We start from the raw sequence: 21,846 nt of genomic DNA on the forward strand, positions 1-21,846 counted from the left end.
TTTGGCAAAAAACTTGACAGACATGTGTCTTATACCCAAATCTTCAGTGATAATGGACTGAACTGTAACTAATCCGCACATCCACGGATGGTGATTTGACAATCTGCCCTCAGCTGCACGCACATCTGAAATGCTTTTCTCAGTTCTGCTGGTTGTGGGTCCCCCAGGACTCTTGTCAATACCAACTTTTTCGGCCATCATGGAAACTTCTGGACCACTCGTACACGTGTGTGCAGCTCATACACTCCTCTCCATACACTTTCTGCAGCTTTGAGTAGGCCTCTGAGCAGGCATCATCATGCCAACTTTCTGTCATAGTCAATACAACGATCACATGCTACACACCTTCCTTCCAAGCACTGCTGTAAGCAGTGGAAGTTAGCTAGAATGTTAAAACATTGTACACATGTACAGCAGAGTTCAAGGTCAGTCTGTGCCAAGTGGCTTCACCCTGTGTGCTTCAGCTTCGTTACTATGACAACAGTCTGGATACTTATTGATCAGACTTATACACAAACACATACATAGATTAAACTAGTCTTATTTCTTTTAAATTGAAAAACAAAAGGTTAATCACGCTTTAACCTTTAAAATGTGAAAAAAAGATTTTTTGTTTTTGTATTGAATTTTATTTTAAAATGTGTGACTAAGTACTAGAAATATTTTAAAAATTGTATTTATAAGGAGCATCTTAATGTTTGCTCTTGTTAGTCTGCCTAGTTAATTATCATAGGGTCTCGTTTTGGAGGACTGAATCCTGATTGGGACTTTCTAACCATTTTCTTCTGAATTTACCTTTTCCTATTTCTAAATATAAAATAAGATATTTAGACAGCATATTTAGAAATATAAAGTGTGTGGGACAGAGAAGGCACTAAACGAATTCCATGTTTTATGAACTAACTCATTAGTTTTCAAAATCATTTACAGAATAATAATGCACTATGTACGTATATGTATGTGTGTGTGTGTGTGTGTGTGTATATATATATATATATATAGAGAGAGAGAGAGAGAGAGATAGAAAGAAAGTTAAAGGTAGTGTGTTCACTCCCTGATTGGTTTTGCTGGTAGACCTGATATTTATTAAGGGTTTCTGTGTGTATGAAATAGATGTGAGCTGTTCATACTGTGTTGTTTTACTCCTGTAAACACTATTTACATTAGTATATTGTGTGGTTGCTATTGAATGTATAGTAAAATGTTGCATCATTGATCACCAAGAAGTCTTTGATGCTGGCATTCATTATACTATGCTGCATAGTTACTTCAAGTTTGCTTTTAACTGCTGATATGACTCCAGTGTTTCAAGAATAGAAAAAAAGAAATGGTTTTTATTCCTCCCCGCCTCCATCCCTCCGCAATCTTTCTCAACTTTACTAATAATTTGCATTTACTTTATTTATGTCATTGTAAAGAAATTCTATTTTGAAATTTTCCAAGCTTTATCTCAGTTTAAACCAAATTCCATAGTTTTCCTCGGTAGTGCTTTATAAACCATTTTGATACCAACCCACTTGAGATCACCCCCAGGCTCCATGATACAAATCTCCCGTTCTGAAAATGATCTAAATTGCAGCCTATCTTTGAAACTCTGTTAATTTAGGTTCCAAGCAATCAGCTCAAATAATGACAAAAGTTCTTTTATTAAATTCTTCACTATTTTCAAAAATGTAAAACAAAGGCAGTGTAGAAGTATATAGTAGTAGTGACAAAAGGGTCCCAAGGTATTATTTCCCCCTCCCCTTTTTTCTCCTGGTATTTACATCCCTTCCCTTTTACTCTTCTGAAAGGAATTATTTTGAAGTTGCTAATTCTGTTTTCTTAGATCTCAATGGTGCTACTTGAGTGACTTCCCCTTGAATGTCATGATAGCCCTTCCTCTCGGTGTCCTGATTAAAATTTATTTCTCTTTCTCTGTATGTTGATCATTGTTTTGTTTTCATAATCTGTAATAATCCTTCGTTGAAGACACTTAGGTATCATTGTGTTGCATGACCATCTGTTGTTGCTGTTGCTGCTATGCAGTAGTGGTGGTAGTGACAGAGGGTAGAGGGGTGGGATTGTCTTTTAATTTTATTTATCCTCTTTTACTAGAGACAAAAATGATGTGGAGCGTTTTGACTGCGCAAATGTATCACAAAGAAAAAGACCCTTCATTGTTAATGAGAGAACATTCAAAACAGATCACATACCTTGATATTGTAGTAAAATTACCTTTTAGATTTTTAATTAAGGTGAATGAGTTAAAAGTTAACATTTTTGTTTGTGCTGGTTACGAGTGAATTGGGTTTTGAATAAGTAAAATAAGTACCAGTTGAACACTGGGGTCGATGTAATCGACTTAACCCCTCCCCCCAAAACTGTCTCCAGTTGAAGTTAATTAAACTAAAGAAACAGTTGAGTGAATCTCAAAGTGTTGGGATTGTTTTCAGAGAAAATTGATTACATATATGTGATTGGTTATATATGGTCTGTGTGTGTATGTATATATATATATATATGTATGCAATTGTTTTCAGAGAAAACTGGCTATATATAATAATGTTCTTGTGTATAACACCACATAGATCTGTTCTGTTATGAATATTATTTCTTTCTCTATCTAATGTTGGGATTGACTGGCTTTAGTTTAGAAAAACCATCTGCTGAGGTGCGGCATAGCTTACTGAATTGTTGATGTTCACTATCTTAAAATCTCAATGTAAGTTGTTTGGACTGACCACCTTTCATACAGAGGTGGTTTGTCTTGGTAAAATTTTAGTGACAACACCATTTATGTCAAATGTCATCTGGCTTGGATAATTTATCAAATTAGGATTAGCTTGTAATGTCATGTGATGTCTATTGATTCTTCTAATATATGATGGTACTGGTATGTCTGGAACTCTGTTTGGAAACTTGCTCCCAAAGGACCTCTGCCTTATATACGGTTGGCGTTTCATGAGTTAATGTTTAGTTTATGATGAATTCTAGCAGGGACCCACAAAACCATGTCTCCCTTTCTGTCTCTTTGTGACACACACACACACTCTCTGTCTGTCTGTCTCTCTCTCTCTCTCTCTCTCTATATATATATATATATATAAATATTGGGTTATTTCATTCCATAACAGAAAATTTCAGTTATTTCCATTTACAGAATAAAAACCCTGTGGCTTTACAAGTTATGTCCCTAGCATTTTAGTTTTTGCAAGATAAAGCTCTCTATCAATAAGTTGCAATTTTATTTCCCCTAAATATCTTATAGTATCTGGCTTCATTTTACTCTTTCAGTTGTCTCCAGTGTTTTGGTTATTAACTGGCAGAATCATTTGAACATCAGAAAAAATACCTAGTGGTATTTGCGCCAGTTCTGTATATTCTGAGTTCAAAAGCCCTGCTAAAGTCAATTTTGCCTTTTATCCCTCCAGGATTGAAGGTATTGACTAAACTTCTCTTCTCACAATTACTGAACCTTGTTCCTAAAATACAACAATGTTATTTATTAAGGTAGCGAGCTGGCAGAATCATTAGCGTGCCAGGCGATATGCTTAGCAGCATTTTGTCCGTCCTCACCTTCCAAGTTCAAATTCTGCTGAGGTCAATTTTGCCTTTCATCCTTTCAGGGTCAATAAATTAATTACCAGTGAAATACTAGGGTCAATGTAATCAACTAGTCCTTTCTCCCAAAAGATTATTATTAATATTATTATTATTATTATTATTGATAAAGTACTAGTCAAGTACTGGGGATAATTTAATCGACCTACTCCCCCACTTCAAAATTGCTGGCCTTGTGCCAAATTGGAAAAAAATGGCTATTGTTATTCTCTTATATCTAGTGTATGCTACATTAGTTAGCAGCAATATTTCTTGAGGTTTGGTGACAAGTCTCCTCAAATCTCAAGAATCTTAGCAATCTTACCTGGCAGAATGCAAAATTGCACTTTTCTGCAGGTCTACAAAACTTCTCTCAATTCCACTATTCTTCAGTCTCTGCAATTAGGGTGTTGGCCAAGTGCACCAGTTACCACATAAGCAAGTGCCACTCTTCTCTTCCACAATCTCTTAATCTCTCTGGCTATCTCCTGATATTTCTCAATTTCTTTGATATCTGCTTTATCATCATATGATTGCAAAGTTTGTGTATGTTTGTTGTTTGTCCTCTACAATCATTCTAGTCTTCTTGTTTCAATAGTATGGTCAGTCGTTTTGGAGAAATCCTGTAATTATTACTCACCCTTTGGCTTGTGTTCATACCGTTTTTCTGTCACTTTGCATCATCATCATTGTAATTGCTATTCAGTGTTGATAAAACAAGTACCAGTCAAGCACTGGGGGGCAATGTATTCAACTAAACCCAACCCCCAAAATTTCAGGTCTTCTAGAAAGAGTTATTATTATTACAACTAGCGTCACTGAAGACTGGCAAGAACATCAGTTCCGTTTCAAATCCTTGCTTAATTACAATTACACTTCAACACAGCATTTTTTAAATTCCAGATTATAGGGTTTCAGTAGAGAGAGGTTTGTTATCTCAACTAATCATAATGTTTGGAAAATGATTTTTTTTTAAAAATTGTTTTTGTCATAAAATGTGATTAACGAATATAATTAATTCTCTGTGAATATATCTTTAGCATTGTTGTTTGTTTCACCTTAACTGAGCAGGCAGACCTACAATCAAAAGCATTCTGGCTATGGCCATCCTGTCTTTTATTCCGGGTTAGTTTATCTAGGACTACATCCATTAGTGTCCTTTCCTTAAGTTGAAAGAGATTAGACTGCTATTTCTAGCAGATTGAACAGGTATATAGCAGCACCCTTACACATAGGCTTGTCAGCTTTAAGGTTATTATTTGTGTGGCCAAACTGGAGCACTAACTTCAGTAGATGATTTTAAAATTATATTCTAGGTTTTCATCAAATTGACAGTTGTTAGATAACAACATTGTTAATGAGTTGTCTGGCTTTATTTTAAGAAGTCTTGGATTTTTGATTTTGATGTGTTTTTATAGAAAGTATAAAAAGGCAGGGTCTTATTTGGTGTGTGTGTATATATATATTTCTTTATTGTCCACAAGGGGCTAAACATAGAGGGGACAAACAAGGACAGACAAAGGGATTAAGTCGATTACATCGACCCCAGCGCGTAACTGGTACTTAATCTATTGACTCCAAAAGGATGAAAGGCAAAGTCGACCTCGGCGGAGTTTGAACTCACAACGTAACGGCAGATGAAATATGGCTAAGCATTTTGCCTGGCGTGCTAACATGTGTGTGTATATATATAGTCTTCATGGATGGATCTATTTATAATGGTTGGGGGAGTATGTTGTCTTTATGAAGAACAATGTTGCTTTATTGTTACATAGAATTATTTTTATTTTAAATATATTTGAATGTCTTTTAACAAAAAGAAATATTTGAATATGATCTGCTGATTGATTTCTGCATGCCAAAATTGTCTTTGAATTCAATTTCTTCTCTAGCCAGCACTAAAGACAACAGTCATTTATGACGATGTTGGTGATGTCCATGTGAAGGAAGGGAGAGATGAGGTGTAGGATTGAGATAGAATCAATCTTATTATTTTAGATGGTGATGAGGCAGCAGCCTGCCAGAACTGATAGCAAGATGGACAGAATGCTTAGCAGTATTTTGTCCATCACTATGTTCTCTGTTCAAATTCTGCCAATGTCAACTTTACCTTTCATCCTCTCAGGGTCCATAAAATAAGTACCAGTTGAACACTGGGGTCGATGTAATCGACTTAACCCCTCCACCCAAAACTGCTGCCCTTGTGGCAAAATTTAAAACCATTGTTTTAGATGGTGATGATGATGATGATGCTCAGCCTTTTCTTTTACTTTAGCTGTAGTGGAAAACTTAGAGGATAATATTAGACTTAGCTGATTTAGTACTTTGAGTAAACTCCATGGACATTGCATCTAATTGTCACCATGTTGATGTGAATCTTTAAATATGAATTCTTGCTCCTGTGAAAAATCAGGAATTTTTAAAACAAGACAAAACAAAAACAAATAATTTAAAGCCCCTTTTTTTGTTTCTAATTTCTCACCTTCTCTCTCAGTCCAGGTTGAATGGTCTGGAATGAAGATATTTTGGTCCAACTTATTTATAGACGGTGTATTTTTTTTTTACAGTTTTTTTCTTTTTCTTTCCAACTTTAGTAACCGAGAGTCACAGACTCTTACATTTGTGCTTGTCATTTGTAAAAGACTCATTATGAAAATTTGATTTCTTAATTAGTAGCAGTCATAATTGTTTAGAAAGAGAACAGACAACAAATAGTGGAAGATCAAAGTAAATATTTTGTAAATATTTACTTTTAATTCTTCTCTGTTTGCTGGGGTTGACACAGCATTTCATCCATTTCAGATCAACAATACTTTCCAATGCTACAAACTAATGGGAAACATTTCTTAATTCCACAATGTTCTTGCTGTTAGGGTGTGAAATGTACCTGCTGGTGGTACTTTAGATAATCAAATTATTGAAGCTATGGCATCAATGTAGCTGCATTGGTATTTCAGGATGTGAATTACTGAACCACCATCAGTCTGACATCCTATTGTACAATTGTTTTTGTTATAAATTCTAATTAGTTAACGTAATTAATTCTCCATGGATTTAGCTTTAATGTTATTTTACCCTGACTGAGCAGACATGGCTATGTCAAAGATATTCCTGCCATGACTATCCCAGCTTATATTCAGGCATATTTCATCTAGGATTACATTATCCTTTGTCCTTCTTTCCTTAGGATGGAATGCTGTAATTTGAATGAGATTAAACTGCTATTTCTTGCAGGCTAATCAACCACATAGTGGCACCCCCACTCATAGACTTACCACCTTTAAGGTTATTTGTTATTGTGATGTTGGTGATTATTCATTTAGGCGCTCCTTTGTGGCTAATTAGCTGTTACAGTTTCTCCTGGAGCTCACTACTGCATTCATTTAATATTCTTCCTCGAGCCCCTTAAGCCCCTTGCCCCTGAACTTCTCTTATGCCAGACAGTTGCTAAAACTTTTATTATGGACTGATTGCATGTACTTTGTAACAGCTTTCCAAACTAAGAAAACCTCTTTGAGATGTTTCAATGTAAGCTTAATGCCTCACTGAATCAGAGAAGAAAACCATAGTATGTATATATATATATATATATATATATATATATATATATATATATATATATATATACACATAAATTTAAAAATAAAGCAAACACTAAAAATAAATTATAATTAGAACAGAAAAAAAAAAACCTATTAAATTTATTTTCAAGGTAATAAATGTTAAGATCACCTATATTACAGCTGAGTTTGTGAGTTGCAAGGATGTTGTCAGAGGTATGGGTTTGTCTTCAGATTTCGTTCCATTTTCCCGTTTTTCTTTTTTTCTTTCTTTTTTTTTTTTTGCTCTCTATAAATCTAATATTTTGCAACATATTTATATCATACATGCATACATATATATGTTTGTGTGTGTGTATGTAGATACATATTAGGTTCTTCATCAGAAGTCTGAGACAACCTGTTGTACAATTAACAAGTTGATTAGTGGGCGGGGTGTACAGAGTAAAATATTGTCATGTATGTATATGGCTTGCAGTGGCACCAATATTTTAGAACTCTTTATTCTCAGGGGCACTGGGAAGAATCATTTGGTACCACCATGGACCACTTGTGTGTGTGTGCAGCATGTATGTATGTATGTATGTGTGTGTGTGTGTGTATATATATATATATATATATATAGCCCTATACATGTGCATGCACATATACATATAATTGATTATTAGTTTCCTTTTTTGATTAATTATTCTTATGTTAATATGAAAAATACCCAGTTGTCCCAAATTTATTTCTGCTTCTGTGTTTCATTCAAAGATGGTGCTTTTATATGAAGTTTAGAAAGGAACAGGGAAGACCGTCAATCCTGGTCAATGTTCAGCTCTGATGAACCCCTGCGACTGATGTTGCGTATTTTAACAATAAGGTTTTATGACAATACCTGCCATCTTTGAAATAGAACCTAATTGTGGAAGCAATTTCTTAATGAGATATTTACTCTAATTTACTTATTTATCATTTTTAAATATTCAACTTATTAGATCAGTTCTTTCCTCAATTTTATTTTATTTTATTTTGCATATTTCACAGGAAACGTAAAACAATATTTTATCTATTTTGTTTTATTTTATTTATTTTCCTTTAAAATTTTCTAATTATTGATGCTAGTGATTGCTCATCAGTTTATATATTGTTGATGTCAAGAATTTTCTAAACTTTCAAAAGATTGTAAAATAATTCTTTGTTTGGAACAGTGGGTCTCGAAGCATCTAAAGCTATAAATATACCATGTAAATAAATATTGGATTGAAAAACACTTGGATAGAAAAAGTTGTTGGCAGCCTGTGGGAATCGAACCCACATCTCCTGTGGACATGACAGGCATTCTACTATTGAACCAAAGCAGTTCTTCAAATTTCTCAATCCATTTTAGAAACTTTATTCTTACTAGCAAAAATTGTATATTGTTGATGTTATAATAATTTTGTGAATTTTTGAGAGGATGTGAAATATTCTTTTTTAGAACAGTAGGTCTCAAAGCACGGCTGTAAATATTGGATTGAAAACCCATTTTGGACAGAAAAAGTCAAAAGTCTGTCTGTGGGACTCAAACCTACGTCTATTACTTATAGCTTTATGTGCTTTCAGATCCCCTTTTCCAAAAAATGAATGTAATTTTTTTTTTTTTTAATTACAGTTTAGTCTAGGCTTCTGTGACATTTAAAATCAATTGTGACATTTGCCTATCGGTTTATTGTATATAAAAATCTACCTCAGGTAAATATTTGCTAAATTGAACATTAGAAAACAAAGTTTTCCTGTCAGTTTTCAGGGAACGAATATATTCTTTCTAAAAAAAATTTTTTTGTTAAAGAATACACTTTTCTACCACCACCACTACTGCTGCTGCTACAGCCATTACTACTACTACTACCACCACCACTGCTACTACTACTTATCTGTTGGTTTGCTGTTCTTTAGAATTGTACTGGCAACACAATTCTTTATAGTGTTTTTTCTCTACTAAATTAGGAATCGGTTATTTTGATTAAACTGTTTAATAAAATGATATCCAGTAGCTTACTGTAGCCATCGCAGTTCCCTTTAAACTAATTATTATAGTTGTAATTATTATGTTGGTAAAACTATTTCTGAACAGGACAACCTTTTATGTGGGTAAAGTGGCAGAAATATGAGAACCTCTGATGAAATAACTTGAGGTATTTATTTCAGCTTCTTGCATTGCGAGTTCAGTTCCCTCTGAGGTCATTTTTTGCCTTTTATCCTTCTGGGGCTCAATAAATAAAGTACTAATCTGCAACAGCAGATTGATGGAATTGTGTTGGATGGGCTGATTTTGTTGTATTTATTCTGGCTCTTTGCATTCTGAGTTTAAACCTGTCGATGGCCTTCTTGGGTGTGAGACTTAATCTATTGTTTGGTTTACGGTGTCACACCACAACCTTTACTAAAGGCCCACCTTGGGTGCTTTTAGCAGAGCCTACACTTTTGGATGCAATCAAGCCTGGTTTCTAGTTTGACAGTAGGAGACCTTCCCCTACCGTCCCTTCCTCGCTCCCTCTGTCTTGCCAATCTCAGAACATGAGCACTGCTTTTCCTCCTCAGTAAACAGTTTATTAATAGATAAATCCTAACCAATATTGTCTTCAGATAAGATTAGATTGTCAAACAAAGTTCCTAACAGACTTCACTCATTGTAGTTTTTAAAATTATTTAATTCCAATTTTTCTAGTTGAAATTTTGTGATGGTTTTATCTGCTGTGATCTCCTCATTTGTCTAATTTAAATATGAAGACTTGAACATTTTGTTATTCAGGTATTTCCATTATTTGATCTGACAAACCTATTTCTATTCTTGTTTGAATTGTCAATTTACAAGTGTTCAGATGAAATCTTTGTTAATAACATACAATGTCTATCTTAGGCTTCCATTAACACAGTTATCTATCCATAGAGACCTTCTATCTAGTCCTGCTTTCATTTGAGTATATAGATTTCACCACATCATCCTATGACCTTCATGGTGGGCCACATTGAAATTATAATATTTATGTATGACTTTACTATTATTCCATAACAGAACCAGGAGATATATTCCATTATGGCTCTATTATTATATTCTATTATGTTGGCTCCACAATATGGCCAACAGGTTTGTGTTAGATATTTTGGCAATGTTACCAATCCTAGCAGTTTTACCTGAAGCTTTTAGTTTCTTCTGTCTTTAGCTGTTTAGTATCACCATCAAAGTATTTTTGTAATAACTTACTTCTTAGTTTGTGTGAAAAACTAATAATGTGTGTGTGTAATATATATATATATATATATATATATATATATATGTAAATATATGTGACAATTATTCAGTAGCCAAGATAAAACTCTGAGTTTCAGGTGCTGAGGTGGATTTCCAGCTCGGCATCTGAAACTCAGAGCTTTATCTTGGCTACTGAGTAATTGTCACACATTATATTTACAGATAAATTTCTCTATTTACATAATATTGAGGTCTCTTTCTTTCTTTTGTTATCTTACCGTTTTTACCAAGATATATATATATATATATAGTACAACCAGTCATATGATGAGTAACTTAGGAAGTATACTTTTGTCACCATGGGTAATGTCCCTTGACTGCTAGGGATAGGTATTGACAATTCTAATGCTGATGACACCTATTGAGGCAGAAACAGAGAAAGTTTTAAATGAAGAATGCATGGTATTTAATATACCTTTACTTGTGCATATATGTATATATATATAATATATATTTTATTTTGATTGAGTCACTTTCTTATTTACCGTGACAAGTCATAACTTCAAATTAGCAAGAGATTCGATCAAAATAAAATATATTATTAGTATCTACTATTAATATCCACAGCTCTTCAATATCCTTCCTAAATGCCTGAGAGACCTGCATGGTGTGAATATGGGTTTCTTTAAAACTAAACTGGATCTCTTCTTGTCAGGGGTTCCAGATGAACCTACCTCTCGGCAGGAAACACAGATGCGGGCAGCGGCATCGAACTCCCTTGTTGATCAAGTGCCATGTATCAGAAGTAGTTTCACATACTAGTGTAGCTTATTCAACGGTGGTGCCCCAGCATGGCCGCAGCCTTTGGGCTGAGACATTTTTAAGGATTTTCTGGTATTGAGTGCACATCTTTCCAATAATCAACACTAAACATATTTGTGTATGTATAAAATATGTGATTATGTTGGAGTTATTGAACAAGGAGTGTCTTGTATTGGTTATGGTTAAAAACTTAGTCTTCTTCCTCTTCTGATGTACTTCAAGCTCATGATCGTAAGAGCATGGGATCAGTTCCTGGACAATGCAGCTTGTTGTATCCTTGAGCAAGGCACTTAATTCCATGTTGCTCTAGTCTATTCTGCTGACACTACCAGCCTTGTGCTGTAGAAATTGTCTCTCTCTCTCTCTCAGATTCTTCTAAGTCAAAAGTGTTGCCGGTTTGTGATAATGCAGGTACCTAAAACAATTTGTGCAAGTATGGTACAAGTTACTATGGTTATACCATACTTGCATGTGAGCGACAGCCAAGCTTTTGTATGCTCAATAATTATGCAATATATATATATATGTGTATATACATATACAATGATTGTGTGTTAAGGTGTTGAGCTAGTGGGTCAGATACTAACAAGTTCAAACTTGGTTGACTTCTGTTATTGTGCCACAGTGCAAGGCCCATAACTCTGGCTGCTCCACATTGAATACCTTCGAACTGGAAAGGCATTCAGCCAAGGTATGTGTCTTTCAACATAGGAAGCAATCACATTTCTCATACAGTCTCACTCTCTTCTGCTCACCTCACATATTAAATCACGATTTTGCGACCTAAAATATTTTTCCTGGCAATAATGATAACCTAAATTATATTTGAAAACAATCAAAATAGTAGTTGGTGAGTTGTGAATCTTTTTTAAGGTTTAATAGAAAATAGAATAAAAATTAGAGGGATTATGAATTGTGATCCTTAATTACCACAAAATATTTGGTCTGAAATTGGTGAAGATTTTTTTATTTTTTATTGTATTTCTTCCAAACACTGCCAGGTCATGGCACAGTTTGTGAACACGTTGCAATTTAACTCTCTTCTCGTTACAACTGTGTAGGTATAAAGCATATAGTTAAACATTTGTTTTTCATGTAAAATACCAGAAAAGGCTAACACATTCTTATAGAGTTTTGTGGAGCATTCTGTGTGTGTGTACTTGCTTAGAGATAGCGAAAAAGATAGTTGTTGGATTTGTAGCAGGGTTTTATGATCATGTCTACTTTTTTCATTATCATCATCATCGTTTAACATCCGTTTTCCATTCTAGCATGGGTTGGACGGTTCGACTGGGGTCTGGGAAGTCAGGAGGCTGCACCAGGCCCGTCTGAGCTGGCAGTGTTTCTACAGCTGGATGTCCTTCCTAACGCCAACCACTCCATGAGTGTAGTGGGTGCTTTTTACGTGCCAATGGCACAGGAGCCAGATGAGGCTGGCAAACGGCCACGATCAGTTGGTGCATTTATGTGTCACCGACACGGAGGCCAGTCTGGTGGCGCTGGCAACTGGACATAGATATTCAGTGGGCTCCTTCTGTAGTGGTTGATCAGCTCAACCAGTCAGGATTTCTCTCTCCTTTAAATACCTGGAAGCTAGCACCAGACTATGGTACACGTGTGTGTAGGGGTAGTTTTAGAGTTAGGGTTTATGTAAAGATGTAATCCATTTTATTATTTATAGTTAAAGGCACAGGGATGATTGTATGGTTAAGAAGTTTGTCTGAAGCATGTTGTTTGGGGATCAGTTGACCAGTGCCTTGTTGGTGGAATTTAGAAGCAAGAAATAGTATGAAGCCTCTCCATCTATATCATTAGATAGTATACCTTGAATACTGTATAGACTTAGATCCTCCAGGTCAATAGTATGTCATTGTAGCTATTTAATTTAGGTTAACTTATTTAGGCAGTTGACAATTGTGGTGTCACTTTGGGTTAGTGGTTAACATTCCTGTATGGTTTATAGTAGACGCAGTGTTCTCATCCCACAAGAGATGTTACAACATTTTGCCATTTTCATGTATATTATTAAATAAATGATTAAGTATGTATATATATATATATATATATATATATGTGTGTGTGTGTGTGTGTGAAAAGTGCTTAACTAGAAGTAGTGAAGTTTGTTCCCTGTCCACAATTTTCTCCTAGCTCTGCACTTTCAAAGACTTATGTTATAAAAATTCTTCTCTCGGAAAAAAAAGTCAAAAAAAAAAAGTTTAGCATCAGAAAGGGTGTCCTGCTATAAGCAATGTCTCAATAACGAATATTTGTCCAACCCATGCTAACATGGAAACACAAACATAAAAACGAATAAATTTCAACTGCTCCTTCCTCTCCCTGATTCCTTTGTCTCCTCCAAACAACTTTCACTTTCACTGCCTGCCATAACAGCGAAGCTTTCAGTTTTTGCATTTTCTATTTTAATTTTATTTTGAAATTGAAAATATGTATTATATAAAGGAATAAGGGTTTTTATTTTGTAGTTTATATATTTTTCTGTGTTTATTCTAACACACACACACAAAAATCAAAACATTTCTTGCAACGAATTTGCACAACACTGAAACAGTTGTGTAAAGCAAGTGGATAGATTTATTTGTAAACTCTCTCTCTCTCTGTATGTAGGGTTAAGCTTTTCGACATTGATAATAATGGTGTTTTAGCACATTTATTGTTATATGTTGTCAGTATTAATTCTGCCTTTTATTCTCCAACATCTATAAAACAGGCACCAGTAAAATATTAAGTCCATTTGGCTGATTAATATATACCCTACCTAAATACCGTCTGCAGTGATTAACTTTATACCTAGTCTATATACACATATATATATATATATATGCAGTGGACTCGCGGTCGTAGGATCGTGATTTCGATTCCCAGGTTGGGCGTTGTGAGTGTTTATTGAGCGAAAACACCTAAAGCTCCACGTGGCTCCAGCAGAGGGGTGGTGGTGATCCCTGCTGTACTCTTTCTTCTATTGGCCTGCTCGCTTAGCCAGCGGGGTGGCGTCATTTGAAGGCTAAAACAATGAGAAGTGCATTGTGACCAGCGATGTGTAGCAACATCTGATAGCCTGGTCAGTCACGTGATCACGTGATATACACACACACACACACACTCACACACATGTACCATTAGTTAGGAAGATAGCTTAGTCATAAACCATGTAAACTCTATTATGAATTTTTTGAATGTCCAAGATTAAAAAGCTACTATTATATAAGGGTGGAATTCAGGGTAATTCTTATAAGTTCTTGGCTAATTTATGAAATTTTCATTTTGATATTTGCATGGGTTTTCTTCTTTTTCTTTCTCTTTTGTTTTTTATACATCTAGCACATTTTGTTAGACAAAAAAGAACGTCTGTTATTGATGTGTAACATACCCCATCATACTTTTGGAGATGGTAGAATCAGCAAAGCAATAGATAAAAGACCTTTTTAAAGCTTTTATAACTATTGATCTATTATATCTGACAGCTCACTCAATATTTTAGAAGTTTGTGGGATAATATATTACTGGTACTTGCTTTATTTGGTGGTTTAAACCAAGGAAGCTTCCATGTGGTTTGCTTGATGCACTAGAAATAGAAGCTAAATCTTCAGCACACCAACAGACTTTAAAAAGAAAATGAATGACACATTAGATACACTATTTAATACCCTATTTCCAACTAAATATGGTTGGTCAGAGATGGAATATCTCTAATATAAAGTCTGATGGATTAGGGCTGACCTTGATCAAAACGACTCTGAGCACAAACACATTTAGTCATATAACCTATTGTTTCTGAAGTGACTACCTTAATAATAGTAGTTCTTTCTACTATTAACACACAGCCTGAAATTTTGAGTAAGGCCTAAGTCAGTAATGTCATGCCCAGTGTTCAACTGGTACTTAAATTATTTTATTGACCTTGAAGGGATGAAAGGCAAAGTCTATCTCCGCAGAATTGAACTCAAAATAGATTCAAAATAAATGCCACTAAGCATTTTACCTGATAATCTAACAATTCTTCCAGCTTGCTGCCTTAATAATAACAATGGTTTTTGATTTAGGCACAGGACTTGCAATTTTGGGGAAAGTAGGTAATTTGATATCACTACTACCAGTACTTGACTGGTACATTGTTTTATTGACCCTAAAAGGATGAAGGATAAAGCTGACTTCAGCAGGATTTGAACTCGGAATATAGTGGAAATAATAATGCTAAGGATTTTTGCCAATGCTTTAACAATTCTTCCACCATGTGACCTTAATAATGGTTTCAAAATTAAGTACAAGGCCAGCAGTTTTGAAAATTTGACCAGTATTTTATTTTATTGACCCTGGAAAGATGAAAATTAAAGTTCATGACAGAATTTGAACTCAAAACAGCAGTTCTGCTAGTTCACCACAATAATAATCATCATCATCATATGTCCACTTTTCCATGCTTGCATGTCAGATGGAACTTGTTAAGGCAGGTTTTCCACAGCTGGTTGCTAACTCTCACTTGTTTCCAAGCAAGGTAATATTTTCCCATGGAAGCGGCGAGCTGGCAGAATCGTTAGCACGCCAGGCAAAATGCTTAGCGGTATTTCGTCTACCGTTACATTCTGGGTTCAAATTCCGCCGAGGTCGACTTTGCCTTTCATCCTTTCGGGGTCGATAAATTAAGTACCAGTAATGCACTGGGGTCGATATAATCAACTTAATCTGTTTGTCTTCTCTGTGTTTAGCCCCTTGTGGGTAGTAAAGAAATAGGTAATATTTCCCCATGGCCTGATGTGCTTTTCACAGAAGACTAGAAATGAAGATACTGCTTGTATGATGATCACATTTGCTTGCAGTTAGCATACAATGCCAAGACAAGCATACATATATACATATAAGATGTTAAATGATGATGATGGTGACTTGCCCAAGGTGCTGCTCCATGGGACTGAGTATTAATGGTCATATTTTGCCAGTCATTCAAACAAACGGAAAATGGTAACCGAACAGGATTAAACTGATTTTCTCTGTCATGAATGTTGTATAAATCCAAATACCCAGTTTCAGTGATGGTATGCTAGTGCTATAAATATTCTCCCTTAGGTGTACTCCCTCTTTCTCCTACATGTACTCCTTGTATTTGCATGTTTGACTTTGTCTTCAAAAAAGGAATAATTTTTTTATTACAACTATATATAACAATGATCTTCAATGCTTTGCACACACACAAACATTCAAGCATTCACACACCGCCCCCATGGAGAGACACATATTACACACTCACAAACAGGCATTCACACATGCAGAGAGATACATGGACACATACACAATTTTTATGTTACAGCAAATATAATTTTTCTATCTGCCCCCCCCCCCCTCCTTTCTTTTCTTTCATCATTTTTCCGTTTAAATTTCCTGGCAGTAACTAGTGATGGTGTTGATAACAGCTTAGGGTCTTCTTATCCTAGCCAGACATCACTGTTTGTGATGCTAAGGTCTTGGTAAATAGAATTATTGACTAGATTTAAAAACTTTTGAGCTTGATCTGTTTCCTGGACTATATTGGCCATGTCCTCAATTGAACACACACACTGCTCTGTAAGCATTTTTTGTATATAACTGCTGTACATAGTCATATATTCACACACATACACAAACCAATAGGGGAGCATCTATGTGGTCATTCATTTTGCTGAAAATAGCTGTCATGTCTCCCTCCCTCTTTAAAAGAGATAACCACATTAAATAATGTAATTTTGGAATGATCATAGGTAGAATGGCTTTGATCATAGGCCTGGCCTGTCAAGGTTAATCTAAGGCTAAATGGTGCTACAGCTACCATTGTTGGTTTATGTTCCTTAGTTGAATAATCAAATAGAAAATGGTGGTGGTCAGGTAGATTAAATGTTTAGTTATATCCTTTAGTGTTCTAAGTTCAAATCCTACCAGGGTGGATTTTACATTTTATTTTGTTGGGAGATGGGAAATGTTGGTTAAATAAAGCACCAGTGATATATTGAGGCTAGTTTACTTGCTGGGATTCTTTCTTGTAGAGATACACAACTTTTTGGCAACATAAATTATTATTGCCTTCGTAGCCAGCAACTGTTTAGAAAGGGTTTCTCATTTGACATTTAACCACTAGCACAATAGCAGACATTGTAAAACACCAGTTGGAGTCAGCCAGGTTATAGTCTGGGGAGTTCTGAGGAAGAGGTAGAATGGACAACCTTCGGGAGCCACTCAGTAAATGATAGTTGCAGTGCATGTGTGTGTGTGAGTGTGATCTTGTAAGTAGACCTGTTTCTCTTTCCCAACATAAATTGATGTTTATAACATCTGTAAATATCATTTTCTCATCTTTGCTGTTGAATTAGGTGGAGGCTGGTAAGAAAGGACAATGTATTTCTTCTGATATATTTTTGTTTCTTTCAGAAGTTTTGTTTTACTCACATTGTAACTGGCAGAAAACGAAATGTGCATGCATGTATGATGTATGTATGTATAAATACATATTTAATTACACACATGTATAAATGAAGCATGGGTGGTAGGCAGTGTTAATTTATTGGACAGTGTGCTTGTGAATAACAGCAAGACAATAAAAGCTTTCCTTCCTAGTTTGCTAAGACTGACTCTGACTTGTCTAAGCATTTTTCATATATTCTCACTAATTAGTAATTAATTAATAATATAAATAAATACCAGCTAAACAAATTATGTCAGCATCCAATTGAAGCCAGTCTGTCTTTACAGCTAACAATGATAACTGTCTGTAGTATTTGATGTTGAAACTTCTGGGGAGAGGCTGGACAACTTTAGCCCAGCAATTTGCATGCAGCTTAAAACATGGTTCCATGTTGAACACATTATTCTATTTGAAACAGGTCGGTGTATTCGATTGTAATTTTAATGGCATGATTCCAGTATGATCGCAGGCAATGAACAAACCCAATAATAGAACTAAATTATTCATTTAGCTGCTTGTAATATTGCCCACGAGCCAGTTTACCATTTGTCCAGATGTTGCAGCTCCTGACCCAGTTGGCAAGACATTTAAACTAAAACCCATCTATTGTTATACAGCTGTAATTTAATGATGTACATCCATCTGCTTTTTAATAGGTTTGTATATATCTGCATGCATGTATATATATATATACATACATGCAGAATACACCGTTTGCTGTTATATCTATTATCTATTGATGTTTTAAAGTGTATGTTGGCCTATTAACTAGTTTCTGTGTGTCAGAACAATTATTCATGTATATGTTTATAAAAATTTGCACAATATATAAACATGACAGCAAGCTGGCAGAATCATTAGTGTGTCGATCAAGAATGCTTAGTGGCATTTCCTCTAGTTCTTTATGTCCTGAACTCAAACTCTGCCATGGTCAGTGTTGCCTTTCATCCTTTCAGGGTCGATCAAATAAGAGCCAGTTGAGTATTGGGGGGTCAGTGTAATCAACTTAATTCTCTCAAAATTTCAGGCCCTGTGCCTATAGTAATTACTATCATCATTATTATTATATACACACAAACACACACACGAGCCGTTCTGTCCTCTAAATGAAAACAACATACAAGTTAAAAGAATCTTTTACTACTGCTATTAGTACACTACTATTACTAATGATTTGTTTTGGTTGAGTGTTTACTGCCCTTATTTAGTTTTACTACTCTAAATTTTCACTGGGCCAGAAGTACCATCCTTTTTATTGTCTTTACCTGCAACTACATTCTAGCAAACCCCATTGTAGTAGTCCAAGTTGAGTGGAGAGGGAAACCTTTCATAGTGAAGAAATAGCAACCCAATTTTTTTCAAGTCACACCCACACTGTTCTAAAAAAAAAAAGAGGACACATTAGATGATGTACTCTTAGATACCCACCCTTTGGAATACTTTTGTTTGTCTTTCTGCTTGATCAGGGCCTATTTGTATATTCTTCAAGCTCTTTGTATAAATCTTTTTGCCCTATCCTCACTCATGCCCCGTCTATTCTCTATTTAATTCCATTATTAAAACCACTGTTGTCATGTGAAAGAAATCACGTTGCTCCGTGAGGGAAGATGGGTGGAAAAAAAAAACTTGACAGGAAAAAAAAAATGGAAACAATTTTTAAAAAATATATTTAAAAAATTATAATTTCAAAAAAAATGGTTAAAAAAAAGTATTTTTGTATCAATAAAAAAAAAAACAAAAACAAAAAAATATCCCCCCTCCTTAAAAAATTCAACCAAAAAATTTTTAAAAACTCCTAAACTATGTGAAATACTTCAGGTCCAACTATTGTCTTTGTACTTTTTACATACTTGAATAAAAATTTGAAAGGTAAAAAAAATAAATAAAAACTTTCATTTGTCTTTGTTTATTCTTTGTTGTATGTTTTAGTAGTTGCAATTTTCCTGTTTTTAAATATTTCAAACAAGATCACTTCCTAAGTGTTTTTTCTATTAATTTTCATTATAAGCGCAGGAGTGGCTGTGTGGTAAGTAGCTTGTTTACCAACCACATGGTTCCGGGTTCAGTCCCACTGCGTGGCACCTTGGGCAAGTGTCTTCTACTATAGCCTCGGGCCGACCAAAGCCTTGTGAGTGGATCTGGTAGACGGAAACTGAAAGAAGCCTGTTGTATATATGTATGTGTGTGTGTGTCTGTGTTTGTCCCCCTAGCATTGCTTGACAACCGATGCTGGTGTGTTTATGTCCCCGTTACTTAGCGGTTCGGCAAAAGAGACCGATAGAATAAGTACTGGGCGTACAGAAAGAATAAGTCCCGGGGTCGAGTTGCTCGATTAAAGGCAGTGCTCCAGCATGGCCACAGTCAAATGACTGAAACAAGTAAAAGAGTATAATCAAAATATTAGGGGGATTGGAGAAGTAAAATATCTAATTTCATCTGTCAATTTGAGTAAGTCTTGCCATGCCTGACTGTAACTTTTTGTGCTATGTTTGGTGAGGGTGTTTCTATGAATGAATGTAGCCTGTCTTTGTATTGATGGAAGAAACATGGAGATGGAAGTCTCTCCTCATGGAGAAATGCTCTCAGCATATCTGGTCATGGATCCAGTTTGTGTGTGTGTGTGAATAATCATCATTAATCTTTCACTTGTTTCAGTCATTAGACTGGGGCACACCTTGAAGAATTTTTTAGCTGAACGGAATGGGCCCTACTACTTATTTTTTAAAGCTTGGTAACTTATTTAAACAGTCTTTTCTGTCGAATGGTGTCAAGCAGTGGTAGGGACAAAGATGCGCACACACGACAGGCTTCTTTTCAGTTTCTGTCTATCAAATTCTTTCACAAGGTTTTGGTTAGCCCAAAGCTATAGTAGAAAACACTTGCCCAAGGTGCCATGCAGTGGGGTTGAACCCAGAACCATGTGGTTGGGAGGCAAACTTCTTACCATACATCCACACCTATATATATATATATATATATATATACATACTTTTTGTTCATCCTTCGGGTTCGAAGATGACCATTGACATCATTTGGTGGAATTGCTGCTATGAGACCGGAGGTGGCTGGTGAGGCCAATCCGGGCAAGAAAGCCCCTCCCACAAGTGGGGCAGAAGTGGGTAGGGGCTGTGCTATTGGTGCAGGTGGCTTTGGCTTTCTGCATCTGGCATTTCTGTTCTGCTGACTGAATCCGTCTCTCCTCGGCTGTCTTTGCTCCTGTGGTGATTGCGCTGCGCCAGGATGAGCGGTCGGCAGCAAGTGTCTCCCAAGTCTCTGTGCCGATGGAGAAGTCTTTGAGACTGTCCTTGAAGCGCTTCTGCCCTCCGACTTTGCGTTTGCTCTGGCTGAGTTCATCGTAGAAGAGCTGTTTTGGGATGCGAGTGTCGGACATGCGGGAGACGTGGCCTGCCCATCTTAGCTGGGCCTTGTGCATGATTGTGATGGTGCTAGGGAGATCAGCCTGCTTCAGAACTTCCGTGTCTGGGACTTTGTCCTGCCAGCAGATGTGAAGGAGGTTCCGAAGACACCTGAGGTGGAAGTGGTTTATCTGGCGCTCGTGCCTTCAGTAAGCAGTCCACGTCTCGCAACCGTATAGTAGAGTGGTAAGCACGACTGCCCGGTAGACTTTCAGCTTGGTGTTGAGGCTGATTCCTCTCCACTCCCAGACTTTCTTTCGCAGTCTCCCAAATGCGCTGCTTGCTTTGGAGATTCTGTTGATAATTTCAGCATCTATGTTGGCATTGCAGGAGAGAGTGCTGCCCAGGTAGGTGAAGTATTCCACCGCTTGTAGGATCCGTCTATTCACCTTTATCTGAGGCTCATGGTATTGTTTGCCGGGGGCTGACTGAAACATCACTTCGGTTTTCTTGGCATAAGTGACATCAAAACGAGCCTTTTGTTTACAAATATGATTTCATCTGTGGGATGAGGAATCAATACAATAAAGTACCGGAATGGTAACCTAGGGCTGAATAAATCACTCTGGTACTTTATTGTATTGATTCCTCATCCCACAGATGAAATCATCATCATCATTGTTTAACGTCTGCTTTCCATGCTAGCATGAGTTGGACAGTTCGACCAAGGTCTGGGAAGCCAGGAGGCTGCACCAGGCTCTAATCTTGATTTGGCAGAATTTCTACAGCTGGATGCCCTTCCTAACGCCAACCATTCCGTGAGTGTAGTGGGTGCTTTTCACGTGCCACCGGCACGGGGGC

The 21,846-nt window shown here is 36.1% G+C and overlaps 2 long non-coding RNA genes across 2 annotated transcripts; both read left to right on the forward strand.

The window, feature by feature from the left end:
* The first annotated feature begins 7,216 nt into the window (after window positions 1-7,216).
* Window positions 7,217-21,763, forward strand: LOC118766736. Its single transcript, XR_005002642.1, has 4 exons — window positions 7,217-10,407; window positions 10,651-10,800; window positions 11,447-12,476; window positions 21,715-21,763. It is a non-coding gene; the product is annotated as an uncharacterized LOC118766736 (long non-coding RNA).
* On the forward strand, window positions 14,193-19,522 carry LOC115220898. Its single transcript, XR_003882599.2, has 2 exons — window positions 14,193-15,694; window positions 15,931-19,522. It is a non-coding gene; the product is annotated as an uncharacterized LOC115220898 (long non-coding RNA).
* Window positions 21,764-21,846: the final 83 nt, after the last annotated feature.

Source organism: Octopus sinensis, linkage group LG17 (assembly GCF_006345805.1).
Source record: "Octopus sinensis linkage group LG17, ASM634580v1, whole genome shotgun sequence".
NCBI classification, from domain to species: Eukaryota; Metazoa; Mollusca; class Cephalopoda; order Octopoda; family Octopodidae; genus Octopus; species Octopus sinensis.